Source organism: Aythya ferina (assembly GCF_964211825.1).
Source record: "Aythya ferina genome assembly, chromosome: 7".
NCBI classification, from domain to species: domain Eukaryota; kingdom Metazoa; phylum Chordata; class Aves; order Anseriformes; family Anatidae; genus Aythya; species Aythya ferina.
Genome location: NC_140302.1, coordinates 28,183,248 through 28,206,698, shown reverse-complemented (window position 1 = coordinate 28,206,698; position 23,451 = coordinate 28,183,248). Strand labels below are relative to the sequence as shown.

The following is a 23,451-nucleotide window of genomic DNA, read 5'->3' as shown; positions in this document are numbered from 1 at the left end:
GCCCACAAAACCACTGTCTCAAGCTCATGACCAGTGGACCATGTATGTCACCAACAGGGCTGATGCTTAAGCCTGCGAGATTGCATATGCTGTGGTTAGGGAAGAAAACAGGTGACCTGGGAGAGAACTGTATCTCATCGTCTGTGTCAGATTAAGGAGTAACAATGGATGATTTCTGTTGTGAAAAGGCATTTAGATTGACAAAAACAGCTAATATTTTGTTGACCTCTGCCTTTTAAACTTCAAAACATAAACAAGGAAAGATATTTTTTGAAACTCAAAAGGTCTGGAACTAAATGGCCCTGCCACCCTTCTATGTTTTAGATAATGCTCAAAAATTCACTACCATCACTTCCAATTTAACCAGACCACATCTACAGAAAAGTGATATGAAATGATCCAATATGATGAAATACTGGAGTTACAAATCCAAGCATGGAAAACTTCAGATAAGCATTGTTTGGGTTTGGATAACACTCTCCAAATATAACAATGAATAACTCCCCTTGGCCTAGTGTTCATATTAATACATATATTTTTAATTAAAACAATTAATCTTTTTGCTTGTTTGATCGACCACATCCTATTACCAAACCTTGGTCCCTACATGCACACTACCTTATTCTTTACTCAGAATTAAATATCTCTACGGTGCTTTCAGCTTTGGGCTGCTGCGTGTAACAGTTTGTCTGCCTTTTCACTTGTGTGCCATAATCTCAAAGAACATAAACCAGGCATTGGCTAACACATGAAGACCGACTGAATACTACTGCAAATTTAACTGTAACCTCTCTGTAGATCAACATATTGACATCTGCCCATTTGCTAGTCTGTTCCTGTAATATACTTTTCAGTACTCTAATTTCAGTATTTCATACAAGTCCTTTATATTTACTGCTTCAAATGATCGTTATTAAACTATCATATTTTGTTATAAGAACGATCTCCGCACATCAACATAGCTGGCTAAGTTAACCAACTTGGTTCTTTAGTCAATGGAAAGTCCTCTAAATGGAGTACAGGATCAGTTGAGTTCATTCCAGCTGAGGCTCACCTTCCCAAAAAGCCCAGTGCTTCCCTCTAACTACTCTGCGTGTGTTCAAAGGCCACTCAGAAAATCTTGCTTGCCCAATTAGGTGCCTAAATTTGGCTAGTGTTACTGCACTTTGCCTTGATATGTATAGTAAACATTGGCATATATTCACTTAGTTTGTTGACAAAGGTTTTGTAGCTACAGAGCCTTTTTTAACACAGTCATTTCAACCAGCAACACTGGGGAAAAAAAGAAAGAGAGGTCGGAAAGGGAGGAACACCCTCTCTAAATTTAAATTGAAAATTTAAATATCTCTACAGGAAGACCATATTAAAAAGGGCTCCTGCCACTCTGCACTCCCAAGTGCCTATGGGACCACCATGAACTAGGTACTAAGCTGATCAGGTTCAAAGTAATGCAAAACTTGACTAGTTGTTTGGGTGTAGGAGGTCTAAGAGGGATAAATTCTGTTGTTTATAGCATTGGTCCACTCTTGAACATGGAGGCAAAAGGGAAGGGTCAAGACTGAGGCATCAACAAGAAATTTGCAAAGAATGGGAACAACCGAAACTAAGCCAGAATTGTTGAGAGGTAAATTGGTCCTCAGCTCATGTTCAGGCTAATCTGAGGAAAGGTTTAAGGGTGTCAGAAGGATCACTCAGGAGGATTTAGTCTCTAACACCACACCCCAGAAAACACTCACTCCCAAAACAGATTTTAAAGTCATATATTGGAACAGTCACTAGCATCACTAGGCTGCTATTCTTCTCCAGAGTTCTCTATAAATACGAATAACTCCAATACAAAGACCAACAAAACTAGGCTGCAAAAATAAGCCTGTTTTGAGTCTCTTTAGCAGACCTTTGCCCTTAAAACTGGTGTATGTATATACAAGTGTGCATGTAAATAGCTACAAGTTTCATTGCAAAATTACCTTTTAGGGAAAAGTAAGTATGATGTTTGTTTTGGTTTTTTTTGTTTTTTTTTTTTTTTTTTTTTTTTTTTTGTTTGTTTTTTGTTTTTTTTGGGGGGGGTTGTTTTAATGAAATCTTCATTGGTCATCTTAACTCATATCTTCCTCATAAAGACAAAAATAGTATATTAATGTTTTCGTTTTATTTTACTACAAGCTTTTTTTTTTTTTTTTTTAAATACTTGTCACCATGCAATTTCATTGAATCATTTATCCAACAAATGATAAAGCATGACAAACATCTCAGATAAAGCAAAACATGAAACACTTGGAACCTATGTTCCTGTTGCCAACAGTAATAGGACATCTGCTGGTACTTCCCACCAGTTCCCTTCTTTTCCAAGAAGAAGTATTCAAGTATTACTTTTGGTTCTTCATTGGCTTTGCTAGCCTGTACCTGCACTTTCTGGTCAGATACAAAAGAGCCTGGCAACTGCAAAGAAAACCTGTAATGGGGCTGTGGAAGTTGCCATTCCTGAATGCCATCATTCTCCACTCCCGCACCCCTTGGATATCTAGCAGTGGGTAAAGCCTCTGACAGCTGGTATGTTTTATGCTTTTAGGCTTTCCATTTTAAAGTATAATTTTGCTACAGAGCTCAGTTCTATTAATAAAGTATGTATTTTGTCCACTGTGAACTCAAAAGTAAAAAAACAAAAACAAAAGGAAACCACATAGACTCGTACACTTGGAATGAGGGCAAGACAGATGAATGAACTGCTTCCAAGGCAGCTGAATTGTCCCACCTAAATTTGTGCCACTCTGATGGGATCTATTTTAAACCTAAGAAACTTAAGTTGGCCTTTCCAAAAATACTTTTTATTGCACAAAAAGCTATTTTTAGGCACTGTCCTTTTTTACTGAGCATATGCTCTCTCTAAGATATCTTTCAACCCATAAATGTATACCAGTATACACATGTATAATTCCTGAAACTAATATATGAAATGAAAAAAATTCTGCTGACATCCTAGTGTCAATCATAATGAATCTCAAAAAAAAAAAAATCAATAAGAGTAGCAGAGTTTAATTTCTGACTTCACCATTAAATATGAAATAAAATAACGCTTGATGCAAAGAATAATAAAATAGAAAAACAGCATAATTAAGGTGGCTTGCATACTGATACACCTACATGTTGCGTATTTTGTGTATTTCAGTACAAGTATTTTGGACCATGAGTACATTTGCTCAAACTATAGATTACTAAAAAGGAAAATTAGAAATAATTTGTGTATAACATGGCTCAGTCAAAATTGATTTTGAATCCTACTTTCCATGTTTCCTGACCTACCTATTTTTGCGCTGACATGATTTAGCCAGGATTCCTTTTCTTCCTTCTAGTACTTACACACAGACACACTGCCTTGTTTGAAAAAGAAAAAAAAAGTCTGAGCTTAATAATTTTAGTAGTTAAGCGGTCACAATTAGGCTTTGATGTTTGCAGCAGATTGAAGGAGGAGTAAATCTGCACCTTCACTGCTCCCCACCAAGCACTACTGGGACAGAACCAGTTGTTTCATGCTGTGTTAAATCAATAGTTAATATGATAAAATACTAGCCCAATGTTCAAACATGGCATTTTTGAGTTTTATCACAAGTGATGATTAGCAGTTCTTGCTTTACACTACCCGAGATAAAAGTCAGTAACTAATCCACTACCTATAATATATCTAACTGAAGTCCTCCTCCTTTTTATACTGCCTCTTTATTTGTGCTCCGCAGTCTCCCACATTCAGTCAAAACACTTGTTATTACCAATATTCATTTCTTGAAGTGCACAAAATGGATGAAAAAATATTACTATGATGCACGTATCTATATCAAAAATGCCAGTGCAAACTCCAGCCATACTTGCTTTATTTCTTCAGATCCGAAGCCTTAAGCCATTCAACACAGCATAGCTGAAAGATGGTATATTTACACAAAACACTGTTATTTACAAAATATTTGGCATTTAAAGCATCTTTCTGACAGACAGGCTTCAGCTAACTTGTTATTTTTTCCTTTACCTGTACCATAGTCAGAAATTCTGCTTCTGAGTGGACTAACATAGAACAAAAAGAATAATGAGAAACACTGATACTGGCAGTAGCTCATTTCCCAGTAAATATTGATGTCCAAACTCAAAAAATTCAGTGAGTAGTTCTGTTTTGTCCCTGTTCCTATGTTGTCACCAACAACGCTTACACATTTCTATTGATCTTGTTTGTAGCTGCCTGGATTTTCACTGTCAAGACAATGCAGTGTGAACCTTAAGGAAAACCTCTCTTTACAGGGAGTATAGACTGCATAAAGACTGCTATATCAGTCAGAGCTTCAATTAATCCAGAACTTGTACTACCTCCTATAGTGGTCATTAATGGAAAACAAGGGGAAATCTTAAGGAACAGAGCAGGTATGGCACTTCAGTAGTTGCTGCCAGTTCCTGATGATCAGCAGTTCAGGGATTTCCTGAGTGTAAAGTACATCTAGATCCTCATACTTAATAAATCTTGATGGTTGATGCTTAACACAGAATACTTCTTTTATTTATATAGCAACTGAACATGCATCAGATTAAAGACTTTCAGATCTCAATATTAGGGCAAAGATCAAATTCCAAAGCTCTCTTAATTTTCGCTTGAACAAAACTGAAGTGAAGCTCCAAAGAAAGAAGGTAACATTTCAAATACGAAAAGCAATTAATTTATATATCAATGCTTTAACTTCTCTTCGTTTGGGCACATCTTGGCTATAAGAATTTAATTCAGAGGTTCTGAAACTATGTTATAGGGTAAATTCCACAATAAGAGAAAGATTATTGAATATAAGAGAAAGATTATCGAATGAATCAATTCCCAGTTCATACTCATACAGGTCATTTGCTCTCCCAGTCTCGTAATAAACTATTGCAAATATTCAAGTCACACAGATTAGAAAACAGAACTATACTCTACAGTCATACTATATATCTGCTTAACTCCTTTGAACTGCAAGAAAGTCCCAATACCATTTGACCAAACATCTGTCCCTCCACCCCACCAGCTGTTCCTGTGTGGTACAATTTTGAATCTTCTAGTATAACAAAGCTGTTAGCATCAAATAAAGATGATCTGATACAAAGAAAAACAAAGTTAGGTAGCATATGGCAAACATTGTATTTCCAACTCCAATTCCTGAACCAGACATGTAAACCTAACACAGAAAGAATGGAAGAAATGGAAGAAAAAAAAAAAAAAAAAAAGCACGTAACACATCTACATTTTTGATTCCTAAGCATTCAGGGACAGGTCCAAATTTATTTTAAAATTTCAGGTCAAAATTTCATCTTCTAAACTCACACAAAGATACAGAGAATGATAAGCGCTTCTATTAAACTCTCAGGTGATGTACCCAACATTCTTTCTCTTCTATCATTCATCAGTCTTACACCTTTTACAGTTTGTAACTTCTTCCCCCAATTTGTCATGTTTTCTCCAGTGCAATCATACTTCTCTGCATCAAAGTGCGATGAAACATCATCTTGTGTGTCCTTTACCACCACTCCTTTTGCCATTCCCTGTCATTTATGTGTTGTCACTGGACTCTAAACTACAGTACCTACACCTATCACAGGTGACTTCATGGTTCTATAGAATAGCAATCTTTAAAAACAGGATCACAAGATTAATAAATAAATAAATATCTGAAGTAGTGGCCCCATGGAAAAAGCTTAGGTGACTGTTAGATGACATCTTTCACTATTTTTCCCCATTAAGCTGAGATATGTATATCTGACAATGTATGACATAAAACATTACAAGAATTGATGACGGACCACAACAGACCATTTACTGGCAGCAGAATTATGAAAATCTATCGGCATACTTTTATTTTAAAATTTACTGAACATCAGTTTGCCTGTTGGAAGTATTTTGTTACATTTTTTCTGCAAAAATAGAAATTCCAATTCAAAGAAAGAATTCAACAGGTAAGATATATTCCATTCTGAAAGACTGAGGAAAAAACGCAAAACATAGTCACATCTGATCTTGGATACACTGTATGATGAACATGTATGATGTATGCTTTTTTTTTTTTATTTACTTAGATTTTGCAAGGCATAAAAATTGCATGATCACAGCATTTGAATCAAATTAATAAATCTACAGAGTTGAGAGAAACAAGCAGGAACTAAGGTCTTTCAAGAGATACTTGTAAGTAAGTTGATAAGAAATAAACTAACACATTTGTCTATAAAAAAAAGTGATTTCATAGTCAAAGATATCCTGAGAATTTCCAAGTTTAAACCAATTGCCCATAAAGAAGTCCTTGGAGTAACACATTGTGACTAACGAGAAGTTTTCAAGACTAAATTCATGGCTTGAATGGCTGTCAACCTGGGAAAAACTTGTCCTACAGTTAACCAGAAGAGCAACACCCAAGTCTTAACTCCGAAATGTAGGAGATTCCAAAGCTAAAAAGCAAAAATGGGATGCATAGTTGCATATAGCTGGCTGAGGATGAAAAGCAGTTATTGCACCTTAAAAACCACCAAAGATGGTTGGGATGCCACTAAGATTCTTAGTTTGGATTTCACATTATTGATATAGCAACCTCATCAGAAAAATAATATTTTATTATGTGATTTTATCCCAGAAAAATCTTTGCAGAAGGTCATTAGAAACCAATGTGTTTTCCTAAATGACAATTCCACAGATGGCCACTAAAGAGTTCACGTTGGTCTGTATCAACCTGAAAAATACACCCAAGACCTAGTGGCTGGATTTCCTATTCCACTGTAGTATTTTATTATGGATCAACTTTCAGATCTATAATAATCTTAATTAGGTTGTAAAACAAATAAAATTCCCTAAGAGCACAAATTGCCAAAAAGAGACATAAGCCAGATCCACTGAATAATTTATTGGACAGTATCTGTTAAGGGTAGAGAGAAGCATTCTATATTTTTCTAAGAATCTTCTAATCTGTCTAATTTTACATAGAAACATCCCTTGTGTCTGCTTTCCATTGTTCTCAGAGGTTAGATATTCCCCATTGTTATTAAGAAGAAAATGCCAGCCCACTATCTCAAAGAGAACGGTGTGCATACACATTTCTTCTTTGTTTGATTTACAGACCTGAAGAATATGGATTACCTCTGTTATCTGCACATACAAGCGCTGCTAAAATCTTGGCATTCAGTCAACTTTTATCTTGGGGACCCCAAATTGTACTGTTAGGCAACACAGAGCACCTATCTAGACTTAACTGTCATACAAATAGATTTTTGTTAGATGTTCAATTTGTATTGGGGAGCACGCCAACAAAAACAGAAGTCAGCAATTTGAAACAACAAACCAGCCCCTGCGCTGACAGGAACAAATTACTATATTCCAAATGAATAAGAATTACTGTTGATCACAGATCCTCAGTATGAACACTATGCAAAGGGGGAAAAAGTATTCCTCAAATTAATTCTTTATGGTAACTCTATGCTCTGAAACAAAGAACAGACTGAGTACAAATAAAATACAATACAAAATAATACAAGTTTATAAAAGCACATATAGAAGTACAATCAAAGATGAATTAATTAACAACTGGTAGTGCTATGAAATGAGATGAGCAAAGACTCATTAGAGTTCAAAACTAAACTTTTGCAATTGGTCAAACAGTGCAGCAGCATGTTGTACTTCTAACAACTCCAAGATCTGGTTTCTAGGCAATGACCTTCAAGAGGCTGAGTGCACCGTGAGGTGATGCGTGCATCTTCTGGGGCAAAGATAGAAGTAGCTGCAAAAACACAATACATTTTGTTAGCCCACCCTAGGAGAAAAACTGATTTCTGTTCTTCCACAAACCACACAGAAGGTCTAGCACAATCTTTTCAAAGAAATCTTCTGATCACTCTGTAATTATTCCTTTTTGAGTGACCCCATTCCATAACACACCATTCATGAAAAGACCTTGAAAACACTTTCCCTCTGAAACTTGGTAGTACTCTACAGACCTCACCATTTGAACTAGGAGTTGTTTCTCTTTTATGGATTATAGCACTTAAAAAAGTAACTTTCATCTGCAAGCTAATTAGAATGAAGTTTGTCTAAATTTTTTCTTTTCTCTGCTGTTTTCAATATTCTTTCCTTTTCTTTTTTTTTTAAAAAAAAAAAAAAAGAAAATAAATAAAAACAACTCAGCTTGTTCACTGATTTCCCAGCTCCTTCTCTGCCAAAAAAGGAACCTTCAATTCTGTCTCCAAGATTCCTAAGGTTTCCATTAGGAAAATATTATGATGACAAAAAAGCAACATGAAATAATAATGCAAAATTGAGTGTTCATGGAGATAAAATATTCTAAAAAAAAATGACCACTTGGATGAAAAACAAATACCACCAATAACTAAGATGATTGAAAGAGTGTACAAAATCAGGTTAAAAAAATCTTTTGTCTGCTTGAAGGATACCTGAAAGGTACTTGAAAGATCTCGTCAAAATTCATAGAAAAAGCTTTTCTAATACACTCTCTGTAAATACATAATATTAGAAAAGTAAACCTGCAAGCAGCCACATATTTAAGTTAATTTGTGTGGGGTCATTGCATTATCTAAGTTATGTACATAGTGATTCCATGGGTCCGAATCTAATTCAAAACATCCTCCTTCCCTCACTTTAAGACTTCCCAGTGAATCTTTAAACAGAAAATAATTCTGCTACTGATATATCCGAAGTGTAAGTATATTGGAGATTAAAAAGACAAATGGTTCAAGAAAATTTTGCCTGCAAAAATATTATTGAACTTAATGTCCAATATCTCTATTGTTTCACTAGTTGTGAGGGAAAAAACTACCTCTATTTTTTGCATTGAAATTTTTGCAGTGTTATTTTCTTATTAAAAGAAAAAAAAAAAAAAAGGACTACATGACCCCTATGATATTCTATGGTATTTCAATGCAGGGGAAGAGTTAAAAACCTCAGGAAGTCTAAAAAAATATAAATACATATTTATATAATCTGACTTCTGCATGTTTGCAAAAGGAAGATTTTTTCCAAACAAATAATTTTATGTCAACCTGTGTCCTTGTTATACTGGCTGCATAAGATTTTTGCCCAATATTTAATCCCACTCATCACAAGAACAAGGTAAGGCAATGTAAATCTGCATTGGAGTTTGATTCAGTGTGCTGAATGCAGTAGAAAATTCTTTAAAAAGTTATTTGCTGCCTCTTTGCTTAAGTGCTCCTCAGTGTTGGCAATTTACTAATCTTCACTCAGCATATTTCAGTGGTTATGTACTGGCCGCATAGGTTCCTCAACCTTTAAATAGAATGACATACCACGTGTCCTGGTTGACTCTCAAAGAGTCATGCTATGGTAAGGCTGGTCCTTCAGCAGTCTTCTATTATCTCAAAAAACAGAAATCCTGATAAACAGGGTGCCCTCTTCAAAGATAAAAGACTGTTCTTACAAAGCATCTTGGTTATGCTTCAGAGAACCCAGAATTATTTTTTTTTCCACTTCTATGTTTTCTCCAGTTTGGACTGTAGATCATTATCTGCCTTTCTCTATGACTCTTCACCAGTTTTTCTTTTTTACCCCCTTTTCAATCATCTGAAGCATCTTCAGCAACGTCTTCCAAACTTGTTAAGACCTTCAAATAAATTTCAGATGCGCCATTACCATGTTTTATTAAAAAAAAATTTCTATAGTCAAGAGACTTCTTGCTTCACACGCATGAAATAAAACCAGTCTTCACCACAGTATGATAACAACTCTTTTGTTGTTGTTGTTATTTTAAAGCACATTCAAGATATAGATGACATTATAAGAGGATGGAAAAGGGAGTCTTCCATTAAGTAAGGGCATTAATATTTTCTATAAGCTATTTAGCCCCAGGAGAGCATCCTCAATCTTCAGAACAGAACTCAAGATTCTCATTTTCCCATTTTGGGTTATACAGAAAGATGTCACACTGTAAGGGAGCTGGCACACCAACTTGTATTTCCAGGTTTACAAATGCAAAACATGCCATTCCTCTGGTACAGGGCATGAAAGAAGGCCTTGACTATGCATTCACTGCCTGGAATTGTTTCAGTTTGAGGAATCAGAACAAAAGAAAGAGCAGTAGAACACTAAGGGCCCAGAGCTCAACCTCTATCTTAATTAAATAATTTGCATATAAATAGTATAAATATAAGGCATTAGTAAAATAATTAATAGCTACAAAAATGGTGAAACCTGGCATTGCACGAAATACAGAATAGCCCTGTCACTTTCAAATTTACTTTTCAAAATATATTTAGGTGATAAATAGGTTTGAGTCTTGAGTTCAACAGCGGTTACAAATACTCAGCATCTTCGCCTCAGACCTAATGCAGCACAATCAAGATGTTTTTTATTGAATACTACTACAATTAACCTAAGCAAATCTTGATGATCACTTTTCATATCTTACAGGGGTATGGGTAAATGTAAGATGCTCTCCTTCTCTATTTCATTATTTCCCTTTGCTCTCCAAATCCTATGTACATTTTCAGAAATTACCATGATAGCCAGCAGAATGATGTGATGCTAACCCTCACCCCTGCTTGTATTAGAGAGTATCATCTCTGCAAGGCCACATCAGAGAACAAGTCTAGAAAGGGAACTGTGTATCTAAAGAGCAAAAAAAATATACAGGCAATATACCTGCACAGTTAAATACCTACTTCATTTTAGTTCTGCTTAGCAAAAAGAAAAAGAAAAGTAAAACTCATTCAATTTTAAATGACGATTTCATTACTTCCTGTGACACTAAAAAGACATTAACAAGGCAGTGCAACATTTTTTCATGGTATCATAATTGGTTTGAAATTGTTCTTGTGACAGTGATTATTTGCTGTTCAATCAATACCTATGTGGTTTACAATTAAGACATGAATTTCAAAAAGAAATCTTACATCCCGCCCTAATACATCCTTAGATTAAGCACAGTGGAAGAATATATCTGCTGTATTAGATAGAAGTTATGCAATATATACAAGTGCTCAACTACATACTTCCTGTGGTCATTGTCTTCTCGTATAAGAAGGAAGTCTTCCCTCATATAAGAGAGAAATCTTTTGGTGGAAAAGTGGATAAGGGATATGAGAAGAGATTGACCAGTTCATTACTTTCTGAACAGTGAATGCAAGAAAGTGACTTCTCTGCCATGACAAAATTTTAAAAAACATACCTCTCCAAATTATAATGGCTAAAGTTCTTTGTAATGGGACTTGATCTGGGGAAAATATCAAACTTTTCTCACTGCATAGTGACAGCATTCCTATCATATTTTCCTAATGAATGAGCATGGATTATATGAACACTAGCTATGCAGTAGCATCAATAAGCTCTTTGACACAACAATTAACAGAGGAACGTGGCTTGATGTCTAGAGATCAAGTACTTCGTTTTTAACTTTTTATATCATTATTAGGAGCATAACTTTGGAAAATAAAATATTGGCTTGTTTTAAAACAAGCCAAACACTGTGTTTTTTGCATAAGAATGATATCTCCAAAGTGGCTTTTTTCTTCACAAAACAAGCTGATGTGAAGGTCAGATACTTAAGTTCTTTGGGCAGAGGACATCTTTCTGCCTTTGAAGCACCTGCTGCAGCATGGCCACAAACCCTGAGAGAATGATTTGGACTCTACTGACTTACAAGTAGCACCGGAATATTGCAGAACACTGTTTCTCATTAATAAAAGAGCTAAATGGAAGATATTAGGTTTACAATGCAGTTCTATAGTAATACTTAAAAAACAAAACAAAACAAAAAACAGTCTGAGTGAACTGTTACACTCAATAGTTGACTAAATATTACTTCAGACAAAAATTAAGTAGTACTTCTGACACAGCTTTCAAACAACTTAGATACAGGAAAAGAACAGAATTATCCCAATGGGTAGTATGAATTCTCAATTTGTTCATAATATTTAATGGTAAACAAATGAGATTTTATACAACACTTAAGAAATGTGCATTTCTTTCTTTAATTGGGGTTCTCTATTCAAACTTGTGCAATCAAGTTAAAAAGAAATCTAAGGAATTCTTTCAACACAAACTTTTCATTTCCTGGAAGTTTGATAGTTGTTTGCTATATGTATTTTAAGTGCTACTTTTTAAAAACAACATTCATATGGTAACAGTCTGGTCCCCAGCTGGATGACTGATGTATAACAAATATATGACAAAAGTACAGCCTAATATTTGCATTACCTTTCAGTGGTCATATAAACTGAAAATGAAAAAAAAAAAAAACAACTTTAAAATTCTTCCATTTACAGAGCATTTCTTGAGAATGTTCCTACACAGTGAATACAACAGAAACATGGAAACAGATGAAATTTGTTTGTATTCACAGTAATTATTTGCAGCATTGTACCCACTGAAGTTATACTATTTCTAGAACCAGTCATCACTCCAGAACAGAAGTAGTTTAATGTATTTTCTGTGCAGGATGAATCTAAATATATGCATTTATCAGCTCATATAAAGCAACACGTGCTTGCTATAGAATTCTGTTCCCAGAGCCAGAAAGTCCAGACACATCCATTGTTTATATCTCCCCTGGGTGCAAACCTACAAAGGGGATGGCATCCTCCTCTATGTCACACGTGGTCAGGACATAGAGCCAATTGGCCATACTAATTGAGATCAAAGGTCCATCAGGTCTAATGAGCAGTATCCAGTAAGAGCCAGTATTAGCTGCCCATAGAAGCAGTAAAAGTAAATGACACCTACTTGTTATACTCTCCTCACTCACTCTGTCACCTTGTGATGGTCTACTTATCAGGCAGTTCTCAACTTTGATGTTTATTTATTTATTTATTTATTATTTTAAGAAACCCAAAGATATTTTTTCCTTGAATTTTCAAATATTTCTTCAAACTAAGTCATCTTCTGGCTTCTACAATATTCTGCAGCAGTGACTTCCAAGGTCTAATAAGACCTTGTGTGGAAAAACTCCCTCTTGCTTTTTATTTTATTCAATAAATTAATTTGATGACACCTGATGTGTATTACGAACAACAGTGATTTCTCTATATACTTCTCTTTAATTTACATATCCCTTCCAGGTGCCTCTTTTCCTAGCTGAAGAACTTGCATTGAGTTGCTCCAGAGCTTTCATTACAAGAAGTATTTTCCAGTTTTATTGCACTTTGGGGGAACAGCAAATAGTAATCACACACAGAACTAAAGTCATACACATATGCAAGTAGAGGGATGATTTCTCAGTCTCTTATTTTTCCAGTCATTGCTTAATTCTGATTTGCTTTTCTGGTAACTACTGACTCCAGGCTTCATATCATATATTTTTTTAACCAAACCATAACACTTCTCTACTTTGTGAATAAAATGTCACAGTTGTTTTTCTCCCAAGTGCATGACTTTATAATTACCAACACCAAATTCAACACTCAATCACTTAGTAGTACCCCAAGATACTTCTGAAACAATTCATTAAGCTTTCCCTTTTACCACCTTGCATATTTCAGTATCACCAGTAACTGTCAACTAGCTCCTCTTTGTATTAAGATCATCTGCAAATACAACAAGAATGGGAAACTGTGGGGGCTCCACTGATGTGCTTCTGCCACTGTGAAAATTGATCATTTCTTCTTATTCTTTATTACCTATTTGTTGACCTGGTCCAAGAAAGCGCTCTCTCACACACCACAATAATTTAATTTTTTGAAGAACATTTGCTGAATAGAAATCTTCTCCAAACACACTAAACTTTTTAATTTTGCTTAATTAAAGAGAGGTTCAAAGTTACATACATCAAGAAAAATGCAATGGAGTGAATTAATTAAATGAAGGGTATGAAGTGCAGCTGTATCTTCTAGACACTGAGTAGTATTTATTTCCCTGAATATATCCTTAGAAATTCCTTCTCACCCTCTAAACAGATTTGAGACACACAGCCTCAAGATCTGTTGTGTGAATGCATACAATTTTTAATTTATTTAACTTAAAGAGAACCTTTGCTGACACCTAGCAGATAAATGATTAATTGCACTTCTTAGCATCTTTATGGAAGCCCTACAGGAAATATTTTTGAGCCTGAAGTGATATATATAAAAACCCCACAGATATTTGCAAGTAAACAAAAGTGCAAGTTACAACCATAATGAAGTATTTCCTAAAATGATTTTCTTTGGGTACAGACATCCTCATCTGTTGTATAATTCCAAACGTCTGCTCAAATCTAAGTAGATAATAGCTTTAAGACAAAAATAAATAAATAAATACAGAGAACCCCATTTAACTTCAGAGCCCTGATTACTAAACCGGAGGTATTACTGTGAACTGTACTAGAGAAACACATCCCTCTACCCACAAAATAATAGTGTCCGATGACATAAGACGAAACAAATTAAACCGAGTGAAGGAATCTGTTAATATGAACCAAACCAACATAGTCTCATTTGCTGCAATGTCTGTTTCTACGCAGTTTTTACCCCTGCTCCTTTCCAAGCTCTACAAGGAGTCAGGAACAGCTCAAAAGCATAAGGCTGCTCATGGCAAAATCACCCCTTTTCTCTCACCTTCAGGCCTGGCCCTGACACTTTTTGCCACCACAGGGCTTAACTTCAGTTCAGGTCTCACACTTTCTCTCCCCTAGAGCAATGAGCAGTAGAGACACAGCCATCTCCAAGCAAAATATTCATGGAAAAATGAGAAATAGACCATTTACCCATTTGCATCCCACTTCCTTATTCTTACCATTTTCTGAGATTAAGAAAAAAACATAGCTGACTCACTGCCTGCAGAAGCTCTCCTCATATTTTCTTCCTCTGATCTGTAACTCCTAAGCCACAACTGTGATAACTAATTCTCATTCCAGTGATACAGCCCCAGGTTGGAGACACCACTTCACTCAGGAATCTCAGTCACAATTGAGAAAGACTGGGACAGCGTACGAGCAGCATCAATACACATCCGCTTTACCATTGCGGTCTTCTCCAGTGATCTCCTACTCACAAAGAACATGAAAGTACACATTTTTTTGGTCCAACCTAATGCAGCCGTTCTTATGGTTGTTGGGGATATACCACTGCCCTCAAACTACTACGTGAATTGTTTGATAGAGGTTTCAAACGTGATATAGGAAAATTTGACAAGAACTATACTTCACTAAGGGGACCACCTCCAGTATATAATACCTCTATAATACTGTTTTCAATATTCTATACAATTCTCAAAGTGTATCTTTCTGTTGGCTATAATTCCAGTTCCACCTCAATCTTTTCATCAATCTACCCTGCATCATGTTAAAATAGGAAAATTTATCCCTTTTTAGAAAAAGGGAGTAAGATTTACCCCCCCCCCCCCCAGTAAGAGTTGTGTAAGGACAAACAGATTGTGAAATTGCAGAGTCATCTTGAATCAAGCCCCATAAAATCATCACTTTGCAAAGACTTCTGTAAGGTCTAGAAAATTAATTCTAGAAGTTCATTAATTCCTCATTCTTTGTAACTTACAACACTTCAAAACCTTCCATGCCACTTCTGCTCCTTCCTCCAATGACTTCAGAATTAACTCTGCTACAAGTTTCCATTTTTATTACTTTAGCTGGTACGTCCACAGACCTGAAAAGCCTCTATATTAGTTGCTCAACCATACTGGAACTTCATAGGAAAGAAAATATGTAAGGGACATTGTCCAAATTGCAAGTAACTCTGAATTCACAGCTGTTCAAATGCTGTCTTGCTAAGACTGAAGCATGTTTCTTGAGACAAGACCTTGTCAAAGGATGAAATTTCAAAAGCACTTACATAATCTAAAAAAAACAAGTCCCCCTGAACCACAAAATGAAGTATTCATCTTCCCTGGGGTTTTAATGTATCTTCCTTTTACAGGTTACCCATAAAAATTTGAAAATCCCACCTGAAAAGATTTAAGACTAGGATTTTTAAGAGAGTTCTAAGCTGCTCAGCTCTGGAAGCCATTGAGGATTGAGCACTGACTTCTTCAGGGTCCTTTCTGAAAAATATCAACCTATGTCTTTTAAGCTTCCACAGGTAAAAGCTTACAGAGGCTACAAACGGTGGCTTGACAATGGGGAAAAAAGAAGACAAAGATGGCAATGGCTGTAGTCAGAGGTAACATTTTAGCATCTTCCTACAGACGTAGTGAGAAAGCAGCTTTTGATAACAGCCTCAGAAGCAGCTCAGTCTTCTGCACTGGGGCACGAAGCAGCTGCAGCATGGACTGACAAAGGGGGAAACAGATCAGGAGGAGTAAGATGAAGAAAAGGAGATAGTTAAAGCAGACTAGCACCTAATTATGTCCTTGGTGAAAGAGAAATGCAGAAAAATATCAAGATGAAAAGAGTTTTGAATCAGCACCTTCCCCTAAATGCAAAGAAGAGATAGGAAGCTAATAAATGTTGTCTCACCAACCTACAGCAGTAGCTCCCTTCCCTTGGACTCTCACTTAATAATTAGGTGAAGGAGAACCACACTGAAAGATCCGATGCTTGGCTTCCTTCAAGCTTAATTTCACCATGCAATAGACACAAGTATAATCACAGCACTTCAGATTTGGTATACTCTGGTAGCATGGTTTTGCTGAAAACTGATTTTAAAAGTTGCATGCACATCCAGCCAGGTTATACAAAACGATCACTCCACTTGCTATACCACTGCATTTATTTGTACCTAAAAGCATCAGAGAACAAAAACTATACATTAAGATACTAAGACATCACTTTGAGATATTTTCACTAAAGTGATCACTAAGATCCTGATTTACAATGCTAACTGGTCCACAGAAATAGTAGAGAAACCTTCCACTTTAAAGAGGAAGACTTCATATGAAAGATAGTTTCAAAGAAGCAGATCCAAAACCAGGACATTCCACATTTTTTGCCATCCTTATTTGAAAATATTTTTGTCTGAATCATAGGTGAATTCATTTTGTTGAGTCAAAGCTTGCTGAACCTTCTAATTATTTTGGGTTCACAAAATAAAGTCATAAACGTTGCTGCTGCCTGTAATTTCATCTATTTCCTGCCTCTCCTCAACATACTCCAGAAGCAATGCAAAGACAAAATTAAATAAAATGTGTTTATATATTAAATAGTCTTAAATTATATATAGTTTTAACCACCCCGCAGCTGCCACAAGCCAAGTTGGCATCAGTGCATTCCATATATAGAATAATATTGTATATGCATCCCCAGACACATAAAGGGGTATATAACCTGGTCTTGCACAAACTTTGGGCAAGTTTGTAAAATGCAGGAAGCGTTACAGTAATAAGCAGTTTGGCTGAGGAACCAAAGACACTTTGAGTAAAGGCAGTTCAATACAATTACAGTTTGCTTTGTATAATCATTGTAGCCTACAGTTAATATAACAGGTATATTGACATATCCTAAAGTTGCCTTCTCAATCTTCCACTTTTTAAAAACAAACAACAACCAAAAAAAAAAAAGAGATACATTTTGCTCCATTTTACATCTTATTTCACTTTGACCCTTAGTTACTGTCCCCAGATGGAACATAAACCTAATAAAACTACAAAAACAAGACCATTGTTTAGCCTTTGTTCCCAAAGTTGGAACTTGTGGAACAAGCCCCCTGTTGGCAGACCATGACTTCGACCAGCCCAAAGAACTCACTGCAATAAAACCACGATGTACAAATACGCCATGTCCCACATTCACAGGACAGAAACATTGTAGGCTTGGGAATGAGCTTTCCTTATGGGATCAAGCAGGAAAGAAATTGGGTCAGAACGAAAAGCTCTGACTTGGCCACAAACGCCTGAAAGAACAGCTAAGGGCACCAGATGCCACTTTCCTTCTCCGAGGCACATTCTTTGTCTCCAAGTTCTGTCCACCGTGGAAGTCTTCAAAGAAAAACTACCTGCTTTAGACCTCATATGTAAAGAAGTAAAATCCATGTTTCAGATATGCATTGATTACTTTCTAACATCTCTAAACATTAATGTATTTCCTCTCACTTTCCTACAGCTTGCCCTGCCATTATGACCTGAGCAATAAGATCCATCAGCTTTCCAGTTGAGCACGACTCAAAGGGCCAACGCCACTGTCAAACCTTGCCAGACTTTCTGCCAAGTTTGCTACCAGAAGGGGGGGAAGCACCATGCTCTGTAATGAGGAGGGAGCAATGGTAAGAGGGACAACTGTCTCCTTTTAACAATCTTGTTTCTAGCTGAGGAGGTGGAAGTCTGAGCAGCTTTCCTTCCACTCCCAGCCATCTGTTATAAAACATAATAAAGGACAGTTCTGCATCAGCAATTACTACTGATGAAACCAAAGTGCTCTGCTGCAATCTCTAAAACAGGATGCCTAATTTTATCAGCCTACAGAGGAACTTACTCTTTCTCAGAACTACGGACTCAGAGCAATCCGCATTCCTCAGTTCAGCCCCCTCCTCAACCTTTTCCCCAATACGCAGCATGTTTTGTGCCGGTGATCTCCCCTGATTTTAACACTGTTATCTATGTTTGGGGGGGGGGAGAGGGGAAAGCTGACCTCATGCAGTGTTTTACTGGGAAAGCCTAGATGTCAGAGGGCACTTGTACAAATACCACAAAAATAAAACTACGGAAAATAAAACAGAGAAAAAAAAAAATCCACAACCCAAAACACAATAGAAACAACACTTTGTGTTCCTATTTTAAGTGCCTCTCTCAATGCTATATGCATAGCAGCTAAAGGCAAGCTGGAAACCAGCCAGGTCCTGGCTGCCAGCAAAAATTTTGTCACCTCCTTTGAACATCTGAAGTATGTTTACCCAATAGATTTCATTAAATTACACTTCCATTAGGAAGCATACAATGTTGATACTCATCTCAAAGATAAAAGGGATCGCTAAGAGGCATGTCATCCTGCTCCCCAGCTGATTGCTATTTCTGGGCCAATCAAGGAAAGGAGCCAGAACAATACTTAGTTAAAAAAATGCAGCATCTCCCCAAGGACTACATACTAAGAGACTGCAGCTCCATTATCAAAATGAGCATATCATTAATGACAATACACATACAGTGCGTTATTTTAATACAACTCATACACAACAAACAAGCTGTATTTGGGTCATTAGCTGAATTTGTAAAGCAGTATTTCCAAGGGTTAGAAACTCCTTATTGAGATAGGAAGTTATAGGCTGGGGGTGGGGGGGAACAAATATTTCATATGATCCCAAAATACAGTGAATAGAATAACACTGTGTGGTTTGAAGTGCATTGTAGTAGCTAACAGAACAATAGGCTATTCAAGCATGAGTTCCCATTTTAAAGTAAAGCAGAAGTAATTTAAAACACCAGGCAGTGTTTTGCTAAGTATGTGAGGGATAATGAAAGCAAAATGTAGTTTATACTGCATGCATCACCTTTTAAATTATTATTAGAGTACAGTTAAAAAAAAAAAAAAAAAGGCAAAAAAGGGGCTCAAAACAAATGTTAGAAACATTAAAACAATCTATAGAAAAAACATGCTGATTTTGAGGCAAGACACTAGGAAGGGAATGACACAAGAGACTCAAATTCAGAAGTCTGCTAGGACTGTTCAGCTGTTATCCTACAGTAGGCTGAGCCTCTCCTAGTGGAGAGGAGGAGATATCTTTGTCTCTATGCATTGGCGTTAGATGTATGATGTTTACTCTGCTTCCTAATCTCCAATTCACATAACAGCAATAAAGGCACGAGGACAAAACCAAAACCATACTAATTAAAAACTGAAGTAATAGGAAAGGGCTGGGAGGGGATAGCTCTTCACAGCCAGGCTCTACCCAGTCCTTTTGCAGCAATCTGTGATTATTAATCTCTAAAAACACTCCTTGCTCAGTATTCTGCAATCTAGACTTCAGCCAATCTCTTTCAAGATACAGAAAACCTTTTGGTTTAGCCATATTTGACATACAATATGAACTCCAATTATCCATCTTTTTGCAATTAATCATCTCACAATTACATTTCCTGCACTTATAAGCATCCAGCTGGGAACTGAGTTTTAATCTAGGAAATAAAAAAAAAAAAAAAGAAAGATTCAGGTTTCTAACAAATTACTTCTAATTAACCAGAACCTTTTCTAGTCATTCCAACCTAAAGACGCCTACAGCAAATGAAAGAATTTATTGTTTGCATTCCTAATGATATTTTAAAATTTCATTTCAATTTCCCCAATGAATAACTTTCAGGAAACTCACTGCATTTATATTTACTTAAACAAACATGTTGTTAAGAGGGAAACACACAACAACAACAACTATCCTAAGGGAAGAAAAAGAGAGCTGGGATTATAACACTGAGCAGAAAAGCTGCTAAATAAAAATAAGGAACCAGCATGGAAATTTCCAGAAGTACGCTGTAGTTATCCCGCCCAGACCCTGCAGAGTTATGGGGAATCTCAAAATTGTGTTCCCAAATAACGGTTTAGAAATGAAAGGTGCATATAATTTTCAGAACAAAACATTCAGTTCTGCTGATGCGAGGCAGCAATTTATAGACAATATAAAGGAAGTGGATTAAATGAACCCACCTAGTTAGATAACTCAGGAAACTCAGTCAGTGGTGGTTAAAGAGCACATGAAAGAGCTTCGTCCCACAACTTTCCCTGATTTCCCCAGGGAAAGATTTGGAATAAGACCCACGCAAAGCATGCTTACTGCCTGATTGGGAACTGCTTAGTATCACAGGGAGGTAACACAAGGTAAATATCAAATATAACAGTTTCATTTACATTAAGTCTTATCAATTTTCTCCAACTGCTTTAAAAAGTCAATGCAACCATCTGACAGAATATGATTGTTGCAAAGTAGAGTATACCTTTCATGTTCTATGGACAGTCAAATACCAGAGGGTTTTCTGTCAATTATGCAATATCACAGATGTACATCCCAAATCTGTCCATCTAACTTACAAAAAGAAAACACTATACAGCAGAAAAATATCTTGTGAACTACCCTTAAGTAATACATAATATATAAGTCAGTCTAACTGCAGAAATATTTCTGCTCAAAAGGCTGGTGTTCATTAATAAGCTACCAAAGTTTCCACAACACAAAATAGGACTGCATTAATTAGCTGATTGATTCAATACCAAGTTAGAGTAGTTAATTATTCTGGAAAAGAATTATTTTTAATACACCTGAAGCCTTCCAAATCTATTAAATTTTATATGCCTTCACCAGCTTCCCATTACTTTGAGTTTCATTAACTTCCTCTGTAGGCACTTAGAGAACACCGAAACTGTTGGTGTAGTTTTGTTTTTCTTTATAACACAGAGGGCCAATTGTGACCATAGACATCCTTTAACTCATTTAAAACAAAGGAAAAACAAACAAAAAAAAAAACTGGTAGTAACTTCCTCCACCACTAGTAAGATGTATCAAGTTCTAATCCCTGCCACAGCAGCAACAGTTTTAACTCCAACAACTCCGTGTCACGAGGCAATTAACACCAACCTCCACATCCGAGCTTCTCCTTAACTTCTCTGTCTCACATGCACACACGCAGAGTACAGGGCATTCAATAATCACAGAATCACAGAATTTCTAGGTTGGAAGAGACCTCAAGATCATCGAGTCCAACCTCTGACCTAACGCTAGCAGTCCCCACTAAACCATATCCCTAAGCTCTACATCTAAACGTCTTTTGAAGACTTCCAGGGATGGTGACTCCACCACTTCCCTGGGCAGCCTGTTCCAATGCCTCACAACCCTTTCGGTAAAGAAGTTCTTCCTAACATCTAACCTAAAACTCCCCTGGCTCAACTTAAGCCCATTCCCCCTCGTCCTGTCACCAGGCACGTGGGAGAACAGACCAACCCCAACCTCACTACAGCCTCCCTTGAGTTACCTATAGAGAGCGATAAGGTCGCCCCTGAGCCTCCTCTTCTCCAGGCTGAACAAGCCCAGCTCCCTCAGCCGCTCCTCGTAGGACTTGTTCTCCAGGCCCCTCACCAGCTTCGTTGCCCTTCTCTGCACCCGCTCAAGCACCTCGATGTCCTTCTTGTAGCGAGGGGCCCAAAACTGAACACAGTACTCGAGGTGCGGCCTCACCAGAGCCGAGTACAGGGGGACGATCACCTCCCTAGCCCTGCTGGTCACGCTGTTCCTGATACAAGCCAGGATGCCGTTGGCCTTCTTGGCCACCTGAGCACACTGCTGGCTCATATTCAGCCGACTATCAACCATCACTCCCAGGTCCTTCTCTGCCTGGCAGCTCTCCAACCATTCCTCTCCCAGCCTGTAGCTCTGCTTGGGGTTATTGCGCCCCAGGTGCAGGACCCGGCACTTGGCCTTGTTGAACTTCATGCAGTTGACCTCAGCCCATCGGTGCAGCCTATCCAGATCCTCCTGCAGAGCTTTCCTACCCTCAAGCAGATCGACACACGCACCTAACTTGGTGTCATCTGCAAACTTACTGCTTACTTACTTAATAAGGTGCAAGGACAGGGTGGATCATCCTTGCTGAGACTCACAGGCACGTCTTTAGCCGTTTTCAATATTTAGCCAATATTCAAAGCACTCTGAATCCCTCCCTCCTGAGAGCTGGGTTCAACTTCCCAAGATATCCACCAGAGCAATTCCAACCTACCAGTCCTTTTCCAATAGTGATAAAGGAAGACTCGCCAGAAGAAGCAGCAGGAACATTATGGAGAAGTTCATCTCAGTCATGAAATCACCAAAAGCCAGAAGAAAAACCTATTACAGTGTGAAGCACAGCAAGATTTTCTTCCTCATGCTCCTCATGAGCCTGAAATGTGAAATTGGGGACAGCTGAGACAGGTTACAGAATTCTGTGGGATCTCTGCTCACAGCTCTGAGGATTCAAGTCATCACTGCCATGCTGGTAGCAGGGCAAGATAGTCCATCTTTCAGCATGTGCTCTAAGTAAGAGCTAAGGAATCCCACCAGAGGCCCCCAGTGCTGGTGCACAAAAGAGCACGTACTGCTCACCCAGGCACCTGGTAGGCGAGCCTAGGTGTGTGGTATAAAAACATTACTCGAACAGTTTGGAACAGGCAGTTTTAGGACTCAGACAGAGGGCAGAGAACTCAGAGGTCACTTGAGACACCTGGCCCAGCTGCGCGGCTCCCAGCACCAACAGGTTCAGGTCAGCAATTTTTCAGGGCATGGGTCGACAGCTGAGCAGGGCTGGGCCATGGGAGCTGCAGACATCTTACAGCATTGCTGGGGCAGGGACTGATAGCCTCAGGGTTGAAATGGGGTCCTGGGCCATGAGTAGGACCTTCCTGGGGTTGAAATGGGGTCCTGGGGGTAGGCTACCCGGGGCTGTGAAAGGTTATTGGTGCCCTCCAGGCCCTGACACCTAAAGCTGTGGCTAACCTCAGCACAGCGTGATCCTAACCATGGCTCACAGAGGTTGCCGAAAGAGGCAAACAGACAACACACACTGGCTTCACGTCACCACCGAGGAGACCAGAAACACGCAGGTTAGAGATATTTTGCATACAAAGCAAC

The 23,451-nt window shown here is 37.6% G+C and overlaps 1 protein-coding gene and 1 long non-coding RNA gene across 7 annotated transcripts in view; both read right to left on the bottom strand.

Moving 5' to 3' along the window:
* Positions 1–23,451, bottom strand: part of VTI1A (vesicle transport through interaction with t-SNAREs 1A) — a 268,623-nt gene that overhangs the window by 219,081 nt on the left and 26,091 nt on the right. The gene's annotated exons all lie outside the window — the stretch shown is intronic.
* Positions 5,834–22,732, bottom strand: LOC311439712. The gene is made up of 2 exons (XR_014694949.1): positions 22,565–22,732; positions 5,834–7,763 (listed from the first exon to the last, which is right to left on the bottom strand). It is a non-coding gene; the product is annotated as an uncharacterized lncRNA (long non-coding RNA).